General features: G+C 42.1%; 1 protein-coding gene across 16 annotated transcripts in view; it reads right to left on the bottom strand.

The window, feature by feature from the left end:
- The window catches only part of RASGEF1A (RasGEF domain family member 1A), a 278,684-nt gene that overhangs the window by 249,898 nt on the left and 3,914 nt on the right, over nt 1-24,872 (bottom strand). The window contains exon 2 of one of the 16 annotated variants that reach the window (XM_065551762.1): nt 698-789. The exons of the other annotated variants lie outside the window; for them this stretch is intronic. The gene's annotated coding sequence lies outside the window, so the exon portion shown is untranslated. The remainder of the gene's footprint in view (nt 1-697; nt 790-24,872) is intronic. 16 annotated transcript variants of the gene reach the window in all.

The following is a 24,872-nucleotide window of genomic DNA, read 5'->3' on the forward strand; positions in this document are numbered from 1 at the left end:
AAGAACAGCCAAAAAAAAAAAAAAAAAGCAGTAGCAGTATTCAGATTCTGGGAAGCATATCTGAGCATCCCCAGAAGCAAACAATACCATAAAAGCTAATGTCGGGCATGCTTCAACTACATGCTGCTTTCACCACACAAATCAGACCTGAAATCCAGAAGCCATAAAACATGAGGCCAAGATATGCTTAGTATGCCAGAGTCTTCTATCAAAATAATGACAAGGGATGGATGGTTCATGGGGTTAGTAATGGGGTATGGAACCTTTTATCTCTGGTTAGTAGAGACCAAAATCTGTTATCACCTGACAGTTATTTGACATGTTTTATGCAAAGATTTAACAGTTTTGGCTGGTTACTAGTGGGCAGCTGTCCATACACACAACTGGCATTCATGTTGGCAGTCAGTCAGCGAGGCCAGGGATTGAATGGGTGTGGAGACTGAACTATCTACATTGTTAGACTTGGCCTCTCAAGGCCATGGCAGTAATGTGGAGGCAGCTTGCATGGCTGCTACCCATGCTTCACTTGTCTGCAAGTTAATGGGGTAGTTCAGTCTTCATGGCTGTGCCAATCTGGCATTGTTCTCAAGCACAATAAAATCCCCCTAAATATGCCCTGGGCCCATTAATTTAATAACCAAAACAGCATTTCCTAGTTTTAAAAAGACATTGAATATATTTATACATTTTCACATACAGTACAGTCTCTGTGCAGTAGGTCAGCCAGAGCAGGGGAGCAGGAGAAAAAGAACCTGGGCCGATGAGTTGCAGTTCCGTCCTATAAGTAATCTAGTAACAGGTCACAAAAAGAAAAAAGCCTTCTGAGATCCCAAACGTTAAAGTCTTAGGCTTCTTTACAGCCCCTAAGTGAGAAGCATGATAAGGAGAACATCCTGATGTTTCCAGGACTTCAGAATCCCTGAGCTCCTGCCACTGGACTGTTTATATTGCCACGGGAGACAAGCTGCCTGTTAAGCTTATTGGTACTCATTTTAAGCAACTACTGACCTCTTAGGCATCTCTACTGGGATTGCTTGCAGCCATTGTATCCACAAGGCCAGCCACATTTGCAGAGATGTCTGGCTATATAACATCCTTTGCTAGTGTGATGCAGATTGAAGTCCGTTCACCCTGTCACAATAGGCTTGTCTATTGTATTAGACATTAAACATAACATTGTGAATCTATATAATCAGAGTGGCAGGGGCTGCCTACAGCCATGACACCCCCAGGAACGATCTCATTAGGTCTCCCAGCTTGAGCAGAGTCAGCCTGGTTAGTACTTGGATGGAAGAACTTCTAAGAAAACCCTGACAGGGAGTTGTAGGTAGTGGTGTTGATTAGGCAGCATTCTAGCCTCATGTCCCAGCATGGGGCTGGGCAAAGGAAGTACTGTCTTTTGAATGAGATTTGAAACCAACACCCCAGATGCTATTAGTAATTCAACATCCCATGAAAGGTTTTACTACAATCTGTGTCCAAGCCTCAGTACTAACTGTATAATTGTAATCATCCTACCAACATTTTCCCTAAAATGTGAACTGGAAACATTTTTCTCCTTTATTCCCTGCCCTAATCTGTTGTGTGGTGGTGCTGTGAGCTATCAAACAGCTGCTGTATTATACCCTAGAAGTGGGTGAAGTAAATTCTCTCTAAGGTATATAAAGTTTGTAAATCAGTTTGGGATGGAAGGTGCTCTGTAAATATTTGAAGTTTAATTAGGTTATATTAGTGAAGATGGGTAGTGAATTCTCTGTTGAAATCAGTGAGGAGAGTTTGGGTGGTTGATGCAGACTGTCTGAAGTATTGCATGTCATCAATTTACCAGAAAATAAAGTTTGTAGTGTTTGTGAAGAAGGGGCAGGGGGCTAAGTAGCTGGAAGGCAGATGCTGCTGTGTCTCGTTAGCTTACCAGGCCAAGCTGACATGAAAGGAGGATGAGGGAAAGAATAGCCATTGTAGAAGAAAGGCTGGACTTCTGCTGAGAAGAATGGTGCTATAGTGAGGCGGTGTGGCTCCCCACCGCCCTGGAAGGGGAAGAGCCCATCCGGAATCTCGAGTGGGTGGCACTAGGGACCCTTGAGCCCACTCCTCAGAGGGTCAGGCGGCGACCCGGAAGTATAAAGGCTCGCCCTCAGCGCTCACTCCGGCCCCAGCCGCCAGAGAGACCAGACGTCTCCAGCCTAACTCATGACTGGGAAGACCCTGCGGCCCAAGGCGGCCGCCAGGACTAGCTGGGCTGCCCTGCGCCCGCTACCCGGAGGAGCTGCCGGGCCTGCCACCTGCCCACTACCCAGAGGAACCCATGGTACTGGACCCCCCGGAGGACAACACCCAGATCCAGGTAGGCCCCGAGGGGGAGTCTGGAAGTAGCCCGGGGGCAGCCGACCCTGGTCTGGCTGCAGCACTGCCAGAGCCCATGTCAGTGTGTTGTGGCCAGGATCCCCACTGACTAAGCAGCGGGTCTTCTGCCGCTGCTAGGGCCCCGGGCTGGGACGCAGTGGCGTGGGAGGGCCTGCATCCCCCCTGCCACCCAACCCGTGGGTGGCAGTCTCCCCCTCTCCCAGGCCTTTGGAGGCTTGGAGCCAACTATTTGTTGCTCAGCCCTGACTGAGGGCCTGAGCTCCTGACCCAGCGTTTGTTGCCCCGCCCTGAGCCAGGGCCGGGTTTACCGTGTTTCTTCCGGTTACAGCAAGAGCTGCCGAGGGAGACCCCCATGGCCGGACGAATCCCCCCAAGCTCAACAGGGTGTAGTGAGCCGGTGTGGCTCCCCGCCGCCCTGGAGAGGGTTGAGCCCTGGCAAACACTTGTACAGTGCCCTGTTTCCTTCTCAGATAGAGGAGGTATTTTTAGGTAAACCAGTACAAGAAACACCTAGAGCAGCGCTGTATTATTGCCTAGGCCGACAAGGCCTAGGCTTAGGGTGGCAAATTTGCAGGGGTGAAAGCTCCCCTCCGCGCCCCACCCCCCTGCTCCAGCTCACCTCCACCTCCTCTGCAAGCGTGCCGCCGCGTCCTGTTTCTCTCCCCTCCCAGCACTTGCGCTGCGAAACAGCTGTTTCGCGGTGCAGGGAGGGAGGGGGGAGAAGGGGGAACACCGCGCGCTGGGGGGAGAGGCGGGGCCGGGGGCCGGGATTTGGGGAAGGGATCCAATGGGGAAGGGAGGGGGCGGAGTTGGGGCGGGGAATTTGGGGATGGGGTTGGAATGGGGGCGGGGAAAGGGCGGAGTCGGGGCGGGGCCAGGGCGGCAATTATTTCCCGGCCTAGGGGCAGTAAAATTATTAATCCGCCACTGATTTAGAGGCATTGTTTAGGACTCAGCTGAGGTGGAAACTGTTCCCCTTAAATAAGTGGATTAGCTTGATAAAGTAGGAGGAACAGTTAGTAGAGAAAGGGAATTCACTTTGTTTAAATTTCAGTTGTTGGAGTCCTGAATACAGCTTCCTCTCAGAACCATGTTGGTAGGAATGGAGAGGTTACCGGAAATCCTCAGAGAGATTAGAGGGAGTCGGTTATACGCATTTCATGATAGTAGCTCTCTAGTAGACAGTTCTTCGGATGGTGGTCAAAAGTTAGTGGCTCCAGAAGCATCTCTTTCTACCTCATCTCTGTGATGGTGAAAGCAAACTCAGTACAATGGGAAAGCTGGGATGCTGCTGCTGTCTGCTGCTACACTGGTAACAGCGATGTCTGCTTTAAACAAACATTTGGGTTATAAGTGTTCTTTCGTTTGTTGGGAAACTTTTTGAGGTGCCTCACTCTGCTAATAAAAGACATGACAAAGTGTTTGTGCTGGGGAAAGATCAATAATCACTCTTGAGGACAGAGTGCCCATTGGGAATTAAATAGCAAGGAGTCTTGTCCCTGCTCTCACTCTTGACTTCCTGAGAGACCTTGAGAAAGATATGTAACTTCTGCCTCAGTTAGTACATCCTTAAAATGGGGATACTCATTATGTTCTTCATAGGGATGTTTAATTAGAGATTTAATTAATTAGCATTTGAAAAGTGCTTTAAGATCATGAGATGAAAGGTGCTATAGAAATGCAAAGTATTATTGCTATTGTAATAAATATAGCTCAGACAGATAATCTAATTCTAATCTATCTAGAAATAAAATCTGCCAGGGGTTAATATTTAAATCCTTGTCAAGCAAAGTAGCAGTAATGCATCTAAAGATGGTTATGAATCATGAAAACCATGCAGAATAAACCTTCAGGTAGTGAAATCTCTGTAATTCAGTCTTTAAAAATCTTTGTCTTAAACAACCGCAGCAAATAAATCAATCAATTTTTGGATGATGTATAGAATGGACCCCACCCCCCTTATCTTTCTAACTAGATCATCCTTTTATTGGGGGGGAGGTTGGAGGGAATGAGGGGAATTGTTTAGTAACCCTGAAGACTAAAACGATTATTATAGTCCCACAGCTCACAGAGAGTGTTAATGCAAATCAATTTATTTCTTTTAAAGAATGGTACATTCACATGTCTTCTTCCAGCATGAGAGAAAGAATATAGCAAATTGTGGGGCTCCTTCTATAGGGATATTCACTTTAAACAATCAAAAATTTGGGTGCCATAAAGTGAGAGGGTCACTGTAAGGAAAAAAACCCAAAAGAATGAGAGGTGATAGATGGGAGGCTTACAGAAACCGTGCATTTTAGCAGAAATTGCTAATAAAATTCCCAACAAACCCCAGCAGTCACATCTCCTGTGTAAAGCCTAGGCTGCTATTTGTTAATAGGGTTGCTATGACAACTATAACTCTAGATCTCTTCAAGGTACAGTCAAAAGTGTGACGAGGATGGATACGCAAGTGCCAACGTCTTCCTCCAAATGCACATTGCTCTCCTACTTCTTACAATACAGAATAATTAAATAAACTCTAAAGGGTTGTGATTTTGTTTTGTTTTAATTCTGGCACTGAGAAGGGATGATTGTGAGGACTGAGTGGGAAAATGTGAAACCCCCTCTGGGACTGCAGAAGTGCTGCCTACTGGACTGCCAGCAATTTCTCAGCCAGATGGTATCTGGTCTTGAGAGAATCTAATTGGCTTATCGTAGCCCATGCATGTGTTACAAGAGCTGAGATAAAGCCAGCAAATACACATTAGCCTGGTGACTTGATCTCACTTGCTGTGCACCTAAAGCAAACAGAGGCAAGATAGCGTGGCCCTGGTTTAAAAGAGCTTTAGTAAAGCCCTCTAATGTGAGAACCATGTGCTTTGCTGGAGTCCTGATGTGAGACACAACGAAATCCATAGTCAGTCTTAAAAATGGTGCAATATGTCCACTGCCTTCATCCGCTGCATGGCTTATTCTGGCCATCAGCACAATGCTCACTGGTTGCTGTGCTTTTCATGTGTCAAGTATCAGGGGGTAGCCGTGTTAGTCTATATCCACGAAAACAAGGAGTCCGGTGGCACCTTAAAGACTAACAGATTTATTTGGGCATAAGCTTTTGTGGGTAAAAAACTTCACTTCAAGTGAGGTTTTTTACCCACGAAAGCATATGCCTAAATAAATCTGTTAGTCTTTAAGGTGCCACCAGACTCCTTGTTCCCTTCATGTATGAGTCTTAAAAGCACCCGTTCAAGATCGTGGCACATATAAAGTTTAGATAGAACTCGTCTGGCCCTTTCATTAGCTTACACACAAGGGAATAACTAGACAAGAAACCTCCTATGTGGAGGGTTACAGTGTAAAGTAGCTGCTAGCAAAATCTGTTAGCGTCAGACCAGGGCCGGCTCCTGGCACAAGCTTAACAAGCAGGTGCTTGGGGCGGCCAAGAGAGAGGCGCGGCAGCTGCGGCAATGCGGGGGCGGCAGGTCTCTCACTCTTTCTGGGAGCGAAGGACCTGACACTGAACTGCCACCGCTGATTTTTGCTTGGGGTGGCAGAAATGCTGGAGCCGGCCCTGCATCAGACAGTAAGAACGCCATTAATTTGATGGAGAAATTAGAAGGCAATTCATGCAGGGGGAAGGAATAGCTCTGTGGTTTGAGCACTGGCTTGCTAAACCCCGGGTTGTGAGTTCAATCCTTGAGGGGGCCACTTAGGGATTTGGGGCAAAAATCTGTCTGGGGAGTGGTCCCCCTTTGAGTAGGGAGTTGGACTAGATGATCTCCTGAGGTTCCTTCCAACCCTGATATTCTATGATTACTCAATACATTTCACTAGAAATAGGAGAACTAGTTCAGAAAATAGGAACCAATCTGTCCCCTCCTAAAATGGTTGCCCATTTCAAAAACTGATCTGGAACAAAATATTTTGAAGGTTCTGAAGTGGTGGTCTGAAGTCAAAAGTTCAAAGGACACATACAAGCAGCTGCTCTCATGGTATTTGTGGACTGAGTGGAAGAAGAAAACTCGCAAGATTACATTGCCCCAAGATTTCTAGCTCTACTGCATGATCATATAGCAGGGGTGGCCAAACCACAGCTTGTGAGCTGCATGCAGCTCTTTTACAGTTAAAGTGCATCTCGCAGAGACCTCCATGCCCCCCCCCCACTCCTTTCTCCTCCTATCAAACTTGGGAGGGGAGCTCTGGGTTTCTGCCCTGCAGCAGGGTGGTGGCTCTCGGGGTTTCTGCCCAGCGAGACAGGCCTACCAGGGCTTGGGGCTTCAGACCTGCTCTCGCTGAAGCCTTGATCCCTGAGACACACACCCCCACCCCCCGCCTTGCCTGGCAGAAGCCATGAGCCCTAGCAGGCATGCCCAGCTCTTGAACTTATGAAGATTATTGATGCAGCTTGGAGGGTCAGTAAGTTGGGCCACCTGTTCATATAGTATAGTTAAGTCACATCTGAACCAGTTGATCTGGGCTGGCCAAATTTAGTTTGGGTGGTTCACTGAGGGAGGAGGGGAACATGGCGATACAATTGTGCCATAATGGCTAACTGGACACATTAACTGTGATGTTCATTTATTTTATTTTACTTTGTCCCCTTTTACAATCACATCTATCCCATGCTATAGGCACATCCCAAAAGTTGATACAGTATGCTCCTGTTTATCTGAAACACTATTATCCAAACATTTGCATTATCCGCATCCCTTCCTTCTCCCTCATGTATCTTATGCTGCGAGAAGGAAGATAGGCCCCTGTCTGCATGGGAGGACTCCCTGCTGCTGAATGGCTCCTGCCTTATCCAATAGCTGAATATCTGATTATCCAAATAAAATCTGTCCCCCTTATGCTATTCGGATAACTGGGAGCATACTGTGTATCAGTGTAACAGGGTAGTCTGGGCCCTTTAAGGAGAATGGGGACTCAGGGCCAATCAACCCTGTTTCATGACATGCTTGTTTGAGGAAACAGGTGTTCAAGGGAGCAGCAGATGAGCTGGTATATGAGGGCCAGGTGTTAATCAGGAAGCTACCTCCTGAAAGATAAAAACCCAGTTGACTCTCTGAGGTGAGAAGAGAAGTTTTGTCAGGTAGGGCTAGAATCTGACTATGGCTGGGCTGGGCTAGCTGCCTTGACTCATTGCACAGCCCAAGAAGGAGGGCAGTGGAATCCTTTAACCAGAAGGGAGGGGTAAAGAAAACTGCATATTTATAAACACTTAAATGGAAGCCTGGGAAGAGGAATGTGACTCCAAGCACATTGGGCTGCCAACAAGTTATTGGGAAAAGCAAGAGGACCTGAGGGTGCTGTGCTATGCAGGGCTGAGCTCTAGGGATGGCCACCAACAAATAAAAAGGTAAACTCCCTGCTCAGGTGTGGCTGCCATTAGTCAATATGCACTTAAACTATGTTTGACAACATATATTCAGAGAAGAGCTTTTACTGCCAAGTAACTTTTCAGGCCAGACTGGCCAAAGACTTTGACTCAGACACTGGACCCATACCTAGCACCCCTGTATTGTTTAGCATCATTTGGAGAGGGCTGTGGCAACTTTCTAGCCTTTAACCATGCCCAAGTATTACCTCCTTCCTTCTGTTTCCCTTGAGGTCAGAAGTCAGTTTCCTGCTTTCTATTGTCCCAACCTTGGCTACTTCAGTTCACTAGCCTTCACTTCCTGTTCAGGTTGTCTTAAATAAAAGCAGTTATTAGAGAAAAAGCAAGAGAACTTGCCTTCCAAAGAAACATGAGGCAGAACATAAATACAACTAGACAAGTGGCTGATAGTCCTATAATTAGTGAGACGGTGCTGACTTATAGAGAATAGTAGTGATGTTAATAAGAAAAAATTAGTTATCTGGAAGTTCTTTACATTATCCAGCTACTTGCTGCCTGTTTTTATTTCAGTGTCTCAGAAAAGGGGAGAGAGAGAGAGAGAGTGTGTGTGTGTTTATTTCAAGACCTATGAAGTCTGTGTTCCAGGTGAATCTTTTTGTTTTTTTTTTTTCTCCTCAAACACCTCCCATCCCTTAATGACAATATATAATTGAATTATATGGATATCTTCATAATCTGTTTGGAGTCTTCCTTCACCTTTCCAGCCCCAACAGGTTTGGACAACATGCAGTATCCTGTTAAATTGCCCCCTTCCAGTTGTGCATACGTAGCCATTAGTATTCATGATCCTCTAGTCACCTTTTCCATCTGACTATTGGTCCCTGTCACAGAGTAGCTGGTGGTCTGAGGGGGTCAGCCTGGTTACAGATGGGCTGGGCATCTCTGCTAAGGAGAATGAGCTAACCCAGATTCACTTGTGGATAGTTAATTATCTAAGGAGCACTTGAGCCTAATGAAGGGCCATGACACCTCAGTCAGGAAGCCCAAAATAGAGGACGTTCCTGTGGAGAAAGACTTTTCAGGAGAACCGGTTAAGGAGCTCACCAGGAAAGGCACTCCTGGAGGGAATAAGTACTGAAATAGGGAGAACTATGCATGCCAAGCCCCTAGGGAGACCTGGCTCCACTGAAATGACCTTCACCAGACAGCAGCAAGCAGTCCAGGCCACAGAGGAAATACATGCTGCTCCAAACAAAAGTTTCAGTGATTTGATCTTTGTGGGGGCCCTGAGCCAAAAGAAGGAACTCTTCCCCAGGTAACGAGAAGAAGCCTGCCTCCTGAGGGAGATGTTGGGTTGAGAGGACCTTATTGGTGGAAAGGATTCTGGAAGGACTTAAGTGGGGCACCTGGACTAATTAACTCCCCTCCCCCTATTCACAGCTAGGAGGCTGAGTTTGAAGGCTTCTTTACATATTTGCTTGGCCTTTGGTTAAATAAATTAGGAGCACTGTTCACTACATGAAAGCCTCATTGAACTATCTGAAAAGCCTTTAGGGGAAAGTAAGAAAGGCATGTGACTGCAGTTCCACACCAGGCTGCCAGGGGCCATGCAGGGAAAAATGCCAACCTTAATACAAGGGATTGGTCCAGGGGTGAGCACCCACCTTAACACTCCCTGTAACACCCATCATTTCTTTGGTTGATGCACATCAAACCAGAGTCTACTAGGTAGACCTTAGCCTCAAAAGATATTAGTTCAAGTTATTCATACAGGAGATTAATAGAAGATCATAAATCAGATTTAGTCAGATTGAATGAGAATCATTAATGAACAAAAAAAATGGTTGTTACGTATGCAGTAGTGGAAGTGGTACTTAGAGGATATTGCTTGAAATGTGTATCTTGGGGAGAAAAGGAGTAGAAACAACTAGGATTCACTAAAACTCATTTCAGATGGAAAGAAATGTGCAGCTTATTGTCATGGTTACAAATAGGTGCATGTCTGGGAAGACAGAAATAGTCCCTTTATAGGGAACCCTTGTAATAAATATACATCTTGTTGAACATGTGGTTGAACTCTGAACTCAGAAGCGAGGAGGGACAGCCGCTTTGATGAGAAATTAAAAATCCTCTTGTGCTGTAGTGTTTAAGTAGTGGTCCTGTATTGAAAGAGAAAAGTGCTTCTAGGCTGAGCTGCAGTTGTTTCAATTCACACTGGATACACTCATGAAAATGGTTGTGGTGGTTTTTTTTGTTTGTTTGGTTGGTTGGGGTTTTTTGGTTTTGCTTCAGGTGTCTAATTTAACCCTGCTGAGATCAGAAGACTAATTAGAAAGTCTTTATTTTGAGATGATGAAAGTACATTTGTCATTATTTAAAAAGCTGATGTAGCACATACATATCTGAATGTGAAAAATGTGATACTCTACCAGGGTAGATGCAGTCTAACTGGTACTGGACAGCTGAGTGAAGTCTAAAAGATGTATCCTGTATCCAATAGGTACTTGATGTTGTTTAAACAAAGCCCGTAAAAAAATATTGAGTAACTGTCCTAAAGTACTAAGAAGCTAGAAATGAGTATTATTTGTCATGCACGCTTCTGTTTCATCATGACAAGCCAGATTTATTGTTCAGCTGGTCCTTCTTAAGTAAGGGTCAGTTCATTTATTCCTAGAAAATATCATTTCCCTTTCTCTCAGTCTTTGGATTTTCAAGCATGAAGGATATGGTATAATTTCAATGTTGCAGTAAATGGCGAAGACTGATTTGCGGAAGGCATTGTTCAAAACGATTAGTTTGTATGGCCCAAGACCCTCTTGCCCTGTTCTTTGTGACATCACCACCTCTCCTGCATGCACATGTTCTGCTCTTTGATATCTTCACTCTAAATGTTAATTTTGAGTGACTTGAAGTGGAAGCTTGTGGATCTTAGCTTTCCATTTGCAAGCTCATAGAAAGCAATTAAATTAGGCAATACTTAAGCAATTGAATATAATAAATGTCTCCAGACCACTGTGAATGCCCAAAGGTAAAGTCTGTAATTGTTGTTCTGAACAAGCCTTTAAGGCCTTATTAGTATTATAAATCATGCAAAATATATCTTGTCTTTAAATATTTTGCCCCTGTTTGTGAACCTGCAAATTCTCATTTATGCTCAGGCTTGGACACTTCAATCAAACTGCAACAGATGAGGGCAATTGAAAACAACTGGCAGTCACGGAAAGATACCTGACCCACATTTGATAACATCAAGCAGGCTACAATGTTACAGTGCAGAATTCTGGATTAAAAAGACTCTCTCCTTTTTGGCTTGGTCAGCAGAACATTGCATCTAGTTCTGCATCAGCAGTGACCTAATTTTGGGGAGCTAACACCCTTGAGGGCCTGAATTCTCCCCCCAGTCTATTTGCTGTAAGCTACTCTGCGCACTCTTTAAAAAAAAAAAATGTTGTAACTGAAATGTGTCCCTGGGTCTGAAAATTAGAGTTAAGGGCCTGGAGCATTCTTGATCAAGGCTACCTGCAGCAATTTTCAATTAACTACTTCTTGCTTGCATACTAAAACACCCCAACCCTTCCTGTAAGGTTCTGCATCTACTCCACTAACAGTGGTTCTCATGCTTTTTTATTTCTGGCTCTGATCCTAGTGGGAGACAAGGTGCAAAAGTGAAAAATACTAAAGGGAAAATATTAGAGTTAATGCAACTCTTTAGACACAAAAGTAAGGTTTTAGTTTGTTTATTTTGAAACCAGTGTGAATATCTCCCATTGTGATAGGAGAGAGCTAAATATAGTAAATTGAAGACATCTGTGAATGGGATACTATGGGGAGTCTTAAGAATGTTTCCAAACAAATCTAAGAGAAACATAAGTCTCTGCTTAATGTTTCACTGTTCTCTCAGATGATAGGGATCTCATTAATCCAGATCTTTTTCCAGTAAACCGTTTACACAAACACAAGGCTGGCCGCAACATCCATTTCTTTCTGTTCTCATTCAATTCTATTCTTTTTCAAAACTCGCATTATTTAGCAGCCGCAATTATACAATACCACGTACAGAGTGAGTTTCCAAATGGAGAGCTTCAGGGAAACCTCAATGATGACGGCACAATACCAACACCTCCTTCACTGTGACTAAGTCAAATGAAATTGTCAAGCTGTTGCTTAGATGCTTTGATTGCATAAAGTCATTACTGCAGAACAATACTCATTGCATGTGATATGCTCTGCATAAGTAAGGGTGAAGTAGTAACTTCTTGGAAAAGATTAGAATTAGTCATCAGAATCCACCCTTCCTGCACCCCACATTCTCTAATAAAAAGCTTTCTGACAATTGGTTGTATAGGAGTTGGTGCGATTCACTCACATTTGATAAAGGACCCATTTCACTGTCCCTTTTCATAAGCTTTTACAGCGGGCTGGCTGTGAACAAATTTATATTTTAAAAACTAACTCCCTTCTATCTTCTAGAACATCAGGAGTCAGCCAGATGACTTTATTGCAGGCACATTTAAGTATTCATATATTCACTGAAGTCCACTGCAAGCTGAAGATGCTCAGGACCCTTAGTGAGGAGCCCTGAGAAAGGGTGCAAGGAGTAGTGGCTGTTCAGTCTGCTGGTGCTTCTGGTCGCTTTGGTGTGACTCTTATTAGTCATTAGAAATGCTTCCCTCAGAGACCCTGAAAATGGGTCATCATGCAGCATCCAATCCTGAAAGCTCTTTGGCTCTCCCATTGATTCAACTTTGAGTTGTGCACACTCAGCACTGCAGAAGCGCTTCAGCAAGGTCAAGCCCTGAGGTAGGGAGGGGAAGCTTAGTGTCAGGAGCTGGACAATAAAGCAGAGTGGCCTGTGTGTTTGATTTAGGCTACCTACACTCCCTGGAACCATGGAGCCTAATTAGGCAGGGTTGAATCAACTCTTCCTTCATCCTTACAAGGCAGATAATGAGTTCAGAGTAATGTTTGTCTCTTCGCTTTTAAAACTGAGTGTCCTGTGTTTCAATATAGACATTAAAGATTCTCTAGTACTTTCTATAAGAGTGGGGAATTCCCTTGCATCTTTGGCCAAAATGTTCTTTCCTTGCCCTATTATGCATCAGCCAGTTGACAGTCACCTTCCTGCCTCAAGGGTGGCTGCATTTCAGTGATGAGGAATGTGGTTTATAAAATGCTTTGGCATCCTGCAGGATGGAAAGTACAACAGATGCATCAAGTGTTATTAGGGAGCAACAATCATGCAAGTCTGGAGTACCAATCATGGGACATCTATTTACTAGTGATTATACACAGTGCTTCTAGGGAAATCTTTTACAGTTGGTCCAGAACTAATAGATCCTCTGCTTCTGATTTGTGTATGTAGCTTATTGGACTTGGGAAAACTTGTTATATGTTCACCATTGCTGAAATGGTGGATTCATGTCACTATTGAGGTAGGATAGCGGCAGATAGAGAGCTGACATACTGTACTCTTCCTAACAATGGGGAAATGGTTTGGTCAAGGATTCAAGGGCAAACCCAGTGCTTAATTTGTAATGAAAAAGGTGCCAGGACTCAAGCACTTTTTTACTTTCATAGCTGACACGGTGAGCCCAGAGGTGCCAGGGTTATGAACTGCCATGTTTAGAGGTGCCGAGACTCAGCCATGGCAAGCCCTGGCACAAATTAAGCACTGGGCAAAACTCTATACTTAACAAAGAGTGCTATTGATTGTAATCTGGTGCAACAATCAGTTAATAGTGAAAGTTTGCTGGCAGAGAACTTACATCAAATTGACCAATACAACAATGAAAATAGTTGAAGAACATTTCACATGTTGATTCAGTGTAGAAAGAAACAGGGTGATATCTGAGAATTAGTATGCAGTCCTACAATTAAAATTTGTAGCCTTCAATCAATTTTACTCATGCTTGGCTCTTTGCAATCAGTGGGACTACTTGAGTGCATAAATTTAGACATGTTCATAAGTTTTCAGGATGGGGCCTAATTTACCTTTAGTTCCTTGTTTGCCAGGGACAGGCTGAAGCATCTCCACCCTGTCTCACTGTATTTACACTTAAGTGTTAGAAAATAGATTGTTTCCTAAATTCAAAAAGAGGGACAATTTTCCGGCTGTCAAAACACATCCAGAGCTGGTGTATTAATGAGCAATTAGTTGCCATGAGTTAATGCCATAAAACTCAGGGGAAAAAAGCAATGCCTTGATGTCAGAGCTGTAGATGGGTGATAGATTAAAAGGTGGATTTTTAAATGACTTCAATTTCGTTTTCCCTACATGCAGTGCTTAGGTTTGCTCAATTGCGGTGACAGCTCCTTAGGCTCTTATGCATGAGTAGTTAATTGATGTGGGAGGCTTGGTTCTGGAGCACCCAAAGTGTTCAGGGAAGAGAATCACAATGGGTTAAGATGGCCATAAGTCACCCTAGACCTGTAAAATAAAATTGAAGTCCCAATGTCTTCCATTACTCATGAACTTAACACCAAATGATTCCACAGCACCTCAATTCCTCTCCCATACAATTTGTTCTCCACAACAGACCTCCACTTCCTCCTCCTTTTTGCTGTCTTCATTTAACCTCTGATTACTTTTGTTGTGTCCCTAGTTCCCTCCAGCTTGATCTATCTTCTGGGGTGTCCCATTCCTCTATCTTTTATCTGTGATGGGGCTAGAAAGCTCTGCTTGTGTTACTTCCTACCCCAACGTCCAGGGCAGTTCTCCTGGGAACTGGTTGCCTATTCTACTATGCCCACCTTCATATTCTAAAAGTTCCCATGTTTTTTACTATTGTAAAGGCTATTTTTCCTCATTGTGGAACCAACGTACTGCTGAATGCACCACACCGCTTAGGAATGTCTATCCTGGGGCATCACTTGTGGACGTAGAACTGTCTATCTCACCATCAGAAGCTCCACAGCACAGTATCACACTGACAATGGAGGGCCCGTTCTTCTTCAGTGTCTCAAAAATGGGGAGGAGAGGGAGTTACTGTTGCCAAGAGCAGTGTTGACTTGAACTCATACTGTATTATAAGTTATGCCATCCTGAGGGGAGAGCTTGCTGCATGCAATGCCTGTTCCCTAACTCATTACCTCCTCTGGCAAACCATGACCCCTTCCTGTGTGGAGTTCAGTGTACATGCTGAGTCCAGAGACAGGCTAATGGTGGGGTCAGATGCTGCCCTGTAGCTGCCTTCACTCAATGTTGTGGCACCTTGGAGGCATTTCTTCTATTGAGTTCCAAAACATGCTGCATAGGGCAGCCTACAGGTCCCAGAAGACAACTCATCACTCAAGTTGCTCCGCTTTCTTTCCTTCCATCCTCTTCTCTTACCTTTAGTCCCCCTTCTCTTTTCTTTGTTCTCTTTTGTGTTCCTTTATTATTTTCTCCTCATGTCCTTATTGATTCTTTCCAGCTCCTCTGCCTGCCCCTCTTAGGGCGCTGGTGCACTGTCTACACTGGCACTTTACAGCGCTGCAACTTGCTGCGCTCGGGGGAGGGGGAGTGTTTTTTCACAGCCCTGAGTGAGAAAGTTGCAGTGCTGTAAATTGCCAGTGCAGAGAAGCCCTCAGTTCTATTTTCCTTTCCCCACCTTCCTTTCTCCCCTCTCATCCTGACTGGTCCTCATTTTAATCACTTGCAGAAGATATGCTGCAGACTGATCTTGCAGTAAGGAGCACAGAGAAAGCTAGGAACACAGCCTGTTTTTTTTTTTCTCTCTGCACAGTTAATCCTCCTATAGAGATGCATAGGGATATTACTCTTTCCTGGTCTCACTTTTTCTCCTACTTCACAAACGGCAGCTTTTCATTTTTTAGTTCCTTCTTTGCGGTACATAGGTGTTTGGCTGCAGGAAACTTTAAATACTCTTTGTCGGAAGGCACACAAAGCGCATTTGTTCATTTACATTTTGAGGTGCAGCACTGGTGAACTTTTCATTAATGTTACAGCTTAAAGCTGTGGGTCTTTTTCCTCCAATTATGGTCTCCATGAACAATATGTTCAAAGAAATATAAATGATACCGTCAGTAAAATCATTTACAAGAATCCTTATGTCATTGTCATATTAGACTCTTGGCTGCTGCTGTTTCTTTCTTTTTTTTTTTTAAATATACAACCAGTGGGTATAAGGCCTTATTATAAGGATGGATTCTAACTTCCATTATAACCCACTTCTTTCAGTTGCTCTTAACTGTCACAAATACATTTTGGGATGAAGTTTTCCAGGTTTGGTGCGAGTGAATTTATTGGAAAGCGTGAGCAAAACTAGTTGAACCATTTTTATGTGCATGGAGCAAAGGGAAATTATTTCCCCCGTACAGCAATCAGGCCTGAAGTAGGTTATGTAAAACCAAACCAAACAGACAATAACCTTTCTCTGTACAAGTTATTGGACACAATATAGGAGTAACAGGATGAAATTCTATGGCCTGTGATAGACAGGAGGTCAACCTAGATAATATAATGGTCCTTTCTTGGCATAAAATGTATTAGTATTTCTATTTATTTTTTCCTTTCTCTAATATCAAACTTAATTATTTTCAACTCTGAGTTTCAAACCCATTCAACAGCACTGAGACTGGGTAATTGTTTTATTACCGATACTGCAATTGTAATAATAGTAGTTGGAGCAGAGGATGGTAAGCAAAACAATGAGAAAACATGGGCGTAAGCACTTATCATTATTAAAGCTGTTTCACAAAAGGTAAATGGGTGTTAGACAAATATTGCAAACTGGAGCTAATTGTATAATTAACTCTTTCTGTGAAAGTAAATTACTTCCCCTCTTTTGGTTTCTCTTGCCAAATCCCTAGCTTTAGGTTTGCTTGGTTTTATGCTAATAACAGTTTTTGTTTTTGTGTTTTTTTTTTTAAATAATACTGTAATGTAGTGGGTACTCTTCTTAGTTCTTTACACCGTGTGTGGCTTTTGTTAATTTTTTTCCCTTTGTTTCTTTTTTCTTCCTTTCTTTCCCCAACTGGCTATGACTGTTACTACTAGTGTTTTGTATTGCAGTTGTGCTCCAAAGCCTGGTGATGGGGGTATACAGGTTTTTTGGTGCCCTCTGGTGGGAGTTTTATGGGTTAATTTCATTCAGCTCAAGGAGGCAATCCCAGCTGGGAGTCAGTACAGCTGCGTTCACTTAGGTTTAGCACTATAAAGAGTAGCGGACAGAGGAGAGAGAGTGGTTTGGAGTGACCAGAAGCCAGGGTGGGAAGCTACAGGGAAGGAATACAGCTGCAGAACGTCTGCCAAGTTTGTATTGTTTTTGCTAAACCAGAGCCCATGAAACAAACCCCAAGCTCCTGAACAGGTTGTTTGTTTAAAGCTGAACCCCATTCCTGCTCCAGCCTTGTCACAAACACAATCAGATTCAGGGCTCCACTTAGCAGGTGCTGTACACAGGAGCTGTAGAGCACCATTTAAAGATGGAGGGGGTATAGATTCCTGCCCCTGATCCTCCTCTTCCTCTTTCAGGTGCCCCCCAACACCTGCAGCTTGACTCCTCGGCCCACAAGACCCTACATCCCCCACTCCAAGTTTGAGTGAGTGGTATTGTTACCTGGTGTGTGGGGTTGCAGCACCACTCAGGTTTGACCCTGCCAAAAAGTATCTGGGCCATGGCCTGGATACAAGCCCCACCCCCAACTCTGTTGCCTATGCCTTTTCAATTGCATAGGAAATGCTCTCATTCTCCTTGCTCTGAAGAATTCATAATCTGAGGCATCTCAGTTGTTTAAATTGTTCTCTTTTTCAGTGTGATTCACTTTGTTTCTCTTTGTTCCTTTAACACTTGTGCTGCTGGAACTGATTCCCCCCTCCTTAAAAAGTTTGTTTATTTTATTCTAGCATGTGGATGGACTGTATGAAGGAGGATCTTTATCCCTTCCATCTTGGAAGATGGGAAGAAGAATAAGACTGAGACAGAAGATATCAGGATTCTATCGATACCTCTGCCACATACTCCCTGTGCAACCTTGGTAAGTCCCAGTGCCTATTTCCCTACCTGTGCAACGGAAAAATATTTACCTAATTCCTATGGGTGTTCTGATGCTAAATTAACTATTGCATTGAGATTGGATTGAAGGTACCATTTAAGTGGTACAATTGTTGTTGTTTTTCCTTACAATGACTTATAGTTACACTCCACTGCAGGAGTAGTGAATTATTTTTTGTGAAAGTCCAAATTTTTTGATCAAGGTCCAGTCTTCAGAGAAACATTTTTCAAACTGCAATAATGTAAATGAAAAGATTTCACGGTCCATTCAAAATTGGTGGTCTGGATTTGTCCTGCGGTCCACCTATTCACCCCTGCTTCATTGTGACCTTTCAAATAAATCCTTTTAATTCTGGATATTTACTTCCATCGCTTAGTCATCACTCAAGCAAGTCATGAATATTTATCCCTTTTATGCTGCCTCCTAAGTCAGAAGAACATTTGCTGCCCTTCTCTAAATTCCATCCAATTTTTCTGAATTGAATATAGTATTGCTGTTGAGGGCTACTTTGTGACTGCATGATTTCATTGTTTCTCCTGTGTGGGCAGTCAGTTTCATATGGTTTTGCTATGCATTTTTCAGAAGCAATCAGGGAGAGAGAAACATTTTAAAGTAATAAAAATATTATTGTAAAGCCACAGAAATTGGCCAGAGGACTCAGACAGATGCATTAGATGAAACCACTTCCACATCTCTTTGGGATTGACTAGAGTTCAAGTTGGTGGTGTCCTTTAATACTTTCTTGTAACTGCATTATATGTGAACCCATCCCTTAGAGATTTCAAGTAGCTTATTGCTACAGATACCAAGCTTCCATACTACTCTCACATTCTCAATCATTTCCTCCCTATTAGTAAGAAGTTGGTTCTGGACGGTTTCTCCTCTGGTTGGAGTCTCTTTATGGATGATAAAATTGTCCTGTGTGTGACTTAAAAAATTCTTGGATGATGCATGCTTCAAAGAATTTGTTACCTAAAAGATAACTGTGTAGTTAAAGCCCTGTATGGTGGGGGAGGAGGACAGAGAGCAGGGACAAAATGGTATGCACTACTTGTATATGTAGAACATAGCTAAAAGCAGATACATCATCTGTCAGGGGTCTGCTATGTGACCTGGACTCTGTGATCTAATACATTTCTTCTTCATCTACCTGCTCTGAGTTTGTCTCTGTAAATTGTCTCTACTACAGTATTTCTAACTGAGTGAAGGGGACACATGCCAGCTTGCTTAGTTTTTGTCTTTTTTTGTAAATTATAGCTCTAATTCTGGCAAAACAAACAAACAAAATGCCATTGAATTAAAGTACTTTTCAGTTGATGGTGAAAAAGGGGAGGGGGAAAGAGCGTGCAGGTTTTTTTGGTTCATGAATTGTTCATACATATCAAGTGTCTCAATTGAAGAGTCTATGACAAACTTGGCAAGAAGGGGGATAAATGGTGTTCCAGTGAACTCAATAATTCCCCTCTGCACTAAAAAGGAAGGACAAAATGGGATAGGTTAGAAATTCGACCACCATTCACTTGGCTGAGGGCAAATATGAGGTATTGTTGACTAAAATACGGGGTTGATGGTCAAAGGGAAGGGCCTAACATCATAATAAAACCAGGAACTGTGAATGTTGTTTTAAATTCCTATTTTTAATAAAATTCTGTCTATTGAGTCTGACCGTCTCACATGGATTGAGGCATAAGGTAGCATACCATCTTTGCAATCGGGTACTTGCACTACTTCTTTAATACATGTATCCTTGGATAAGTAGCACATTCTCACATGATGTCATTATGGCACAGCTGATGGCACCCTTGCCTCTAGGCTGAATGGTGAAGGGGTCAAATCCCATTTGAATGACAGTGCTGAAAATAAGATTTCCAAATTTGCTGAGCATACTAAAATTAGAGGCAGAAGAAAATGATGAGGAACAGCCAAATCTGCTAATCTGATTTTGTTCATTTAGTTATTTGTGACAGTGGATGGCAAATGCCTTTCAGTGTCAACAAATATAAACAAGGAACTAAACCAGGCCATTTGTATTAAATAATACACATATCCAGCACAGAGCTAATGAAATGGATGTGGGGACTTTCTTTAATTAAAAAAAAAAAACACCCTCAGCCCTGTATCCAGTTGAGGTTCTAGAAGGCACATGCTACCTTGGACTATTAATACAGCAAAAATAGCAATGCATAAAGCGTGGAGATTGGAAACTACATGGGGTGTACTGTGTGTAGCAGTGATCACTATCCTTGTTTGTCTGGTTTAAGGCTTCGATAGGGAACAGAGACACAGCTGATATTGCTGGTTGACTCCTAGACTTTAATGTTAGACGGCACCATCATGATCATCTAGTCTGACCTCCTGCATATTGCAAGCCACAGAACCTCACCCACTCCTGAAATAGACCCCTAACCTCTGGTTGAGTTGTGGAAGTCCTCAAATCATGGTTTAAAGACTTCCAGTTACAGAGAATTCACCATCTACACTAGTTTAAACCTGGAAGTGACCCGTGCCCCCAGGGCCTCTGCCAAGCTGACCCCAGGGGAAAATTCCTTCTCGACCCCAAACATGGCAATCAGTTAGACCCTGAATATGTGGGTAAGACCCACCAGGCAGAGACGTAGGAAAGAATTTTCTGTAGTAACTCAGAGCCCACCCCATCTAGTGTCCCATTTGCAGCCGTTGAGGAATTTTTGCTACTGGCAAGGATTAAAATGTCCTTGCTGGTTGTTTTAGACCAGCTTTCAATTAGAGCTTCTTGGTGGGGGAAAAAACACCTTGATTTGGAAATGTTGCCATGGTGTTTCATGCTTCCATATTTCTCTGAAGGCCAGGCTCCAGGGTTGGATTACATCTTCCATGATGCACCACAGTTCATTTCCCCTTTTGGAAGGGGAAGGTGGTGCATCATGGATGTCCTTTGTTGTGTTGCATCATGGGAAATGCAGTCTGGTCAGGGTGCCTGACCCATAGCAGAGAATGAAGGTAGGATGTGGCAAGGATTTGGTTAGTTTGCTCCTTAGTCTCCCACAAATCTCGGAGTAGTACTGTGGGGAGCTATTACTTATCCTTCCTGGCATCCCACATGTAAGGGTTCTTGTTGCCTCCTCCTGTTCATTTAAGTGATGCCACTAAGGAACATTATGCAACTTCAGGGTTGTAATATTATCAGTGTGCTAATGATTTTTTCCCCTTTAACCCAAATTCTGCAGTCTCATTACCCTTCCTGTGTCTGCCCAAGATAGGAATCTGGATGAAAAGGGACATGGCTACAAGTTAACTTGTGTAAGTTGGGAGTCCTATTCATTGTCAGAAGAAGTGTTATCTGAATTGGGAGGGCTAGTAGACAGGGCTGGCTCCAGGGTTTTTGCCGCCCCAAGCAGCGCCAAAAAAAAGAAGTCGTGATCGCGATCTGCGGCGGCAATTCGGCGGGAGGTCCTTCGCTCCAAGCGGGAATGAGGGACTGTCCGCCAAATTGCCGCCGAATAGCTGGACGTGCCGCCCCTCTCCAGAATGGCCGTCCCAAGCACCTGCTTGTCAAGCTGGTGCCTGGAGCCGGCCCTGCTAGTAGAGCTGCCTTTCTCCTAAGAAGGGATCCGTGGAGTCCCAAAGGATAAAATGGATTCAAATGAGCAAGCATGTTGGTTTGGATGGTTTTTTACATTTTCTTTAGTGTTTCCACTCTGAAAATTACATGAATGGAATTATTCCATTTGTACAGCTCTAGACAAAAGCAGACTGTATTTAAATGATAAACTGTTAATTAGAGCTGGTCAATTTTTATGTTTTATTTAATTTTTGGCAGAGTAATTTCAATCAAAAAGTCGCTATTTATCATATTTGCAGAAAAAAGTTCAATTCTAAAACATTTTTTGATTTATTTATTTTTCAATGAAAAACTGAAAAGTTTGCAGTAAAAGAAGTGTTTTGGTTTTCAGTTAAACAAGCCCTAACAACTTTGTTTCTTTTTTGTGTGTTAACCAAATTTGTTCTTTAAAAAATGAAAGTTTCAGGTGTTTTTTTTTTAACTTGTTTCCTTTGGAAATTTCTACTAAACAAACAAATTTTTTTTTAATTTCCCATGAAAAATAATTGGCATTTGTCTAATAGCTCAAATGGCAAGTCAAGAAAGTGGGACTGAGAGGCACACAAGCTTTTTGCTTTAATTATTTTAACAGCTTAAATACTTTATGTACCATTCATTGCACAAGTAACCTTAATTCTGACATTTCCTAACTTTTGAGTTTTTGTCTTTGCAACTTAACCATCTCTCTCAATGTTTGTTATGTATATATAATTTGCTTAAAGGAGTCTGTCAAGCAGAATTATCGAGGTTATATCACAGTTGAAAAAACAAGGAGGGATATACTGTAGTATTCTTATTTAAAATACAGCATTTAGTTTAACACCTGTTTGGCTTACAGCCATGCACGGTAGGGGATCAGGAATGGTCATACATATGCCATCTTTTTATACATCAAGGATCCTCATAGTAAGAGAGTTAAATACAAATGGCAGCTAGAAAGGAGTGAATCCCCTTGTAAGTATCGCCATTAGGGTGGTCAATTAATTGCAGTTAACTCACGCGATTAACTCAAAAATTTTTTATCGCAATTTAAAAAATTTATTGCTATTAATTGCCCTGTTAAACAATAGAATACCAATTGAAATTTATTAAATATTTTGGGTGTTTTTCAACATTTTCAAATATATTGGTTTCTATTACGACACAGAATACAAAGTGTACAGTGCTCACTTTATATGATTTTTATTACAAATATTTGCACTGTAAAAATGATAAACAAAAGAAATTGTATTTTTCAATTAACCTCATACAAGTACTATAGTGCAATCTCTTAAAGTGTAACTTATAAATGCAGGTTTTTTTGTTACATAACAGCTCTCAAAAACAAAACAATGTAAAACTGCAGAGCCTACAAGTCCACTCAGTCCTACTTCTTATTCAGCCAATCACTAAGACAAACAAGTTTGTTTACATTTACAGGAGATGCTGCTTCCTGCTGCTTATTTACAATGTCACCTGAAAGTGAGAACAGGCGTTCGCATGGCACTTTTGTAGCTGGTGTTGCAAGGTATTTACGTGCCAGATATGCTAAACATTCGTATGTCTCTTCATGCTTCAGCCACAATTCCAGAGGAAATGCTTCCATGCTGATGATGCTCATTAAAAAGAATGCATTAATTAAATTTGTGACTGAACTCCATAGGGGAGAACTATATGTCTTCAGCTCTGTTTTACCCGCATTCTGCCATATATTTCATGTTATAGCAGTTTCAGATGATGACCCGATACATGTTCATTTTAAGAACACTTTCGCAGCAGATTTGACAAAACGCAAGTGAGATATCTAAAAATAGCTACAGCACCCGACCCAAGGTTTATGAATCAGAAATGCCTTCCAAAATCTGAGAGGGACAGAGTGTGGAGCATGCTTTCAGAAGTCTTAAAAGGGCAACACTCAGATGCAGAAACTATAGAACTGGAATCACTAAAAAATAAAATCAACCTTCTGCTGGTGGCACCTGACTCAGATAATGAAAATGAACATGCATTGGTCCACTCTGCTTTGGATTTTTATCGAGCAGAACCCATCATAAGCATGGATGCATGTCCTATGGAATGGTGGTTGAAGTTGAAGGATATATGAATATTTAGCGCTTCTGGCATGTAAATATTTTGCGACACCAGCTACAAAAGTGCCCAGCATCGTAAGATATTTACATGTGAATGCCTGTTCTTACTTTCAGGTGACATTGTAAACAAGAAGCAGGCAGCATTATCTCCTGTAAATTGTAACCAAATTTGGTTGTCTGAGAGATTGGCTGAAGTAAGACTGAGTGGACTTGTAGGTTCTAAAGTTTTACATTGTTTTATTTTTCAATGCAGTTATTTTTTGTACATAATTCTACATTTGTAAATTCAACTTTTATGATAGAGATGATACTACAGTACTTGTATGAGGTGAATTGAAAATGCTATTTCTTTTGTTTTTACAGTTCAAATATTTGTATCAAAAATAAATATAAAGTGAGCATTATACACGTTGTATTCTGTGTTGTAATTGAAATCAATATATTTGATAATGTAGAAAACATCCAAAAATATTTAAATCAATGGTATTCTATTATTGTTTAACAATGCGATTAATCCAGATTTATTTTTTTAATCACATGATAAATTGCGATTAATTTTTTTTTATTGCTTGACTGCCCTAATCCCCATTATATGTAACTTCATTTTATGTACTGCTGCCTCATGGAGAATTAAAACGCTATCAGCAGAAATGGGATGAAGTAGTGAAGGATGAATTAAATGTTCAGAGGTTAAGATAAATCCTGAAATTATGAAAGTTTACTTGACACTTACCCAAATGTGCTTGACTCTAAAGAAATGGACTGAAGAACCTGCGAGAGCGGGTTTTCTTAAGCAAAATTGTGTACATCTCTTGAGCATGATTTTGAAAATGCTGAGCACCTAAGCTTAAACCAACTTTTTATAAAACCTGTCAGCTTTAATAAAATGTAGCTGTTCAGTTTGGGGTGAAGATGCAAGTCAGCTCTTACTTAATCCAAACTGGATCGCTCATCCCTAATTTCAAATGCATTTGAACCTAAAGATTGTTTTAGTCGAACTGTACCCATCTGAAAAGAGATTGTTCTCATCAAAGCAACCTATTTTTAACGTTTAATCATAAGTATTGTATGGATGTTTTGCATAATGATGATGATGATACATGACTTTCATTTCTATGAAACGGCCTAGCCTGAGATTAGATTTTCTTTGGTGGGGGCTAGATATTGTTTAAGGACATTCTGGAACTAAGTCCTGCCCTGGAAGAATCACACAGGAAGGTAAAATAGGCAAGATGCGACGTCCTTTTTCTTTTTCTTCTTCTAAAAGTAATGTCTATGTACAACTTGTCTTGGGGTTACAAATGACTTACGATGGCACAAGTACACTGAATTCTACTTGTTGGTATCATTCAGTTCTTGTATGAAGTACCATACAATAAGATGGCAATGATATTGACCATGTTCAATGCATAGCACTTCCTAATGCAACTTGAGTTTCATTTCCATAAGTAGTCACTTGAATCTGTGACTTGTTCATAATTTGATTAAATAAAATGTGAAAGGAGGAATACAATATGTGATGCAGAATGGAGGAATGGAATTT

This window comes from Chrysemys picta, chromosome 7 (assembly GCF_011386835.1).
Source record: "Chrysemys picta bellii isolate R12L10 chromosome 7, ASM1138683v2, whole genome shotgun sequence".
In the NCBI taxonomy this organism is placed as follows: Eukaryota; Metazoa; Chordata; order Testudines; family Emydidae; genus Chrysemys; species Chrysemys picta.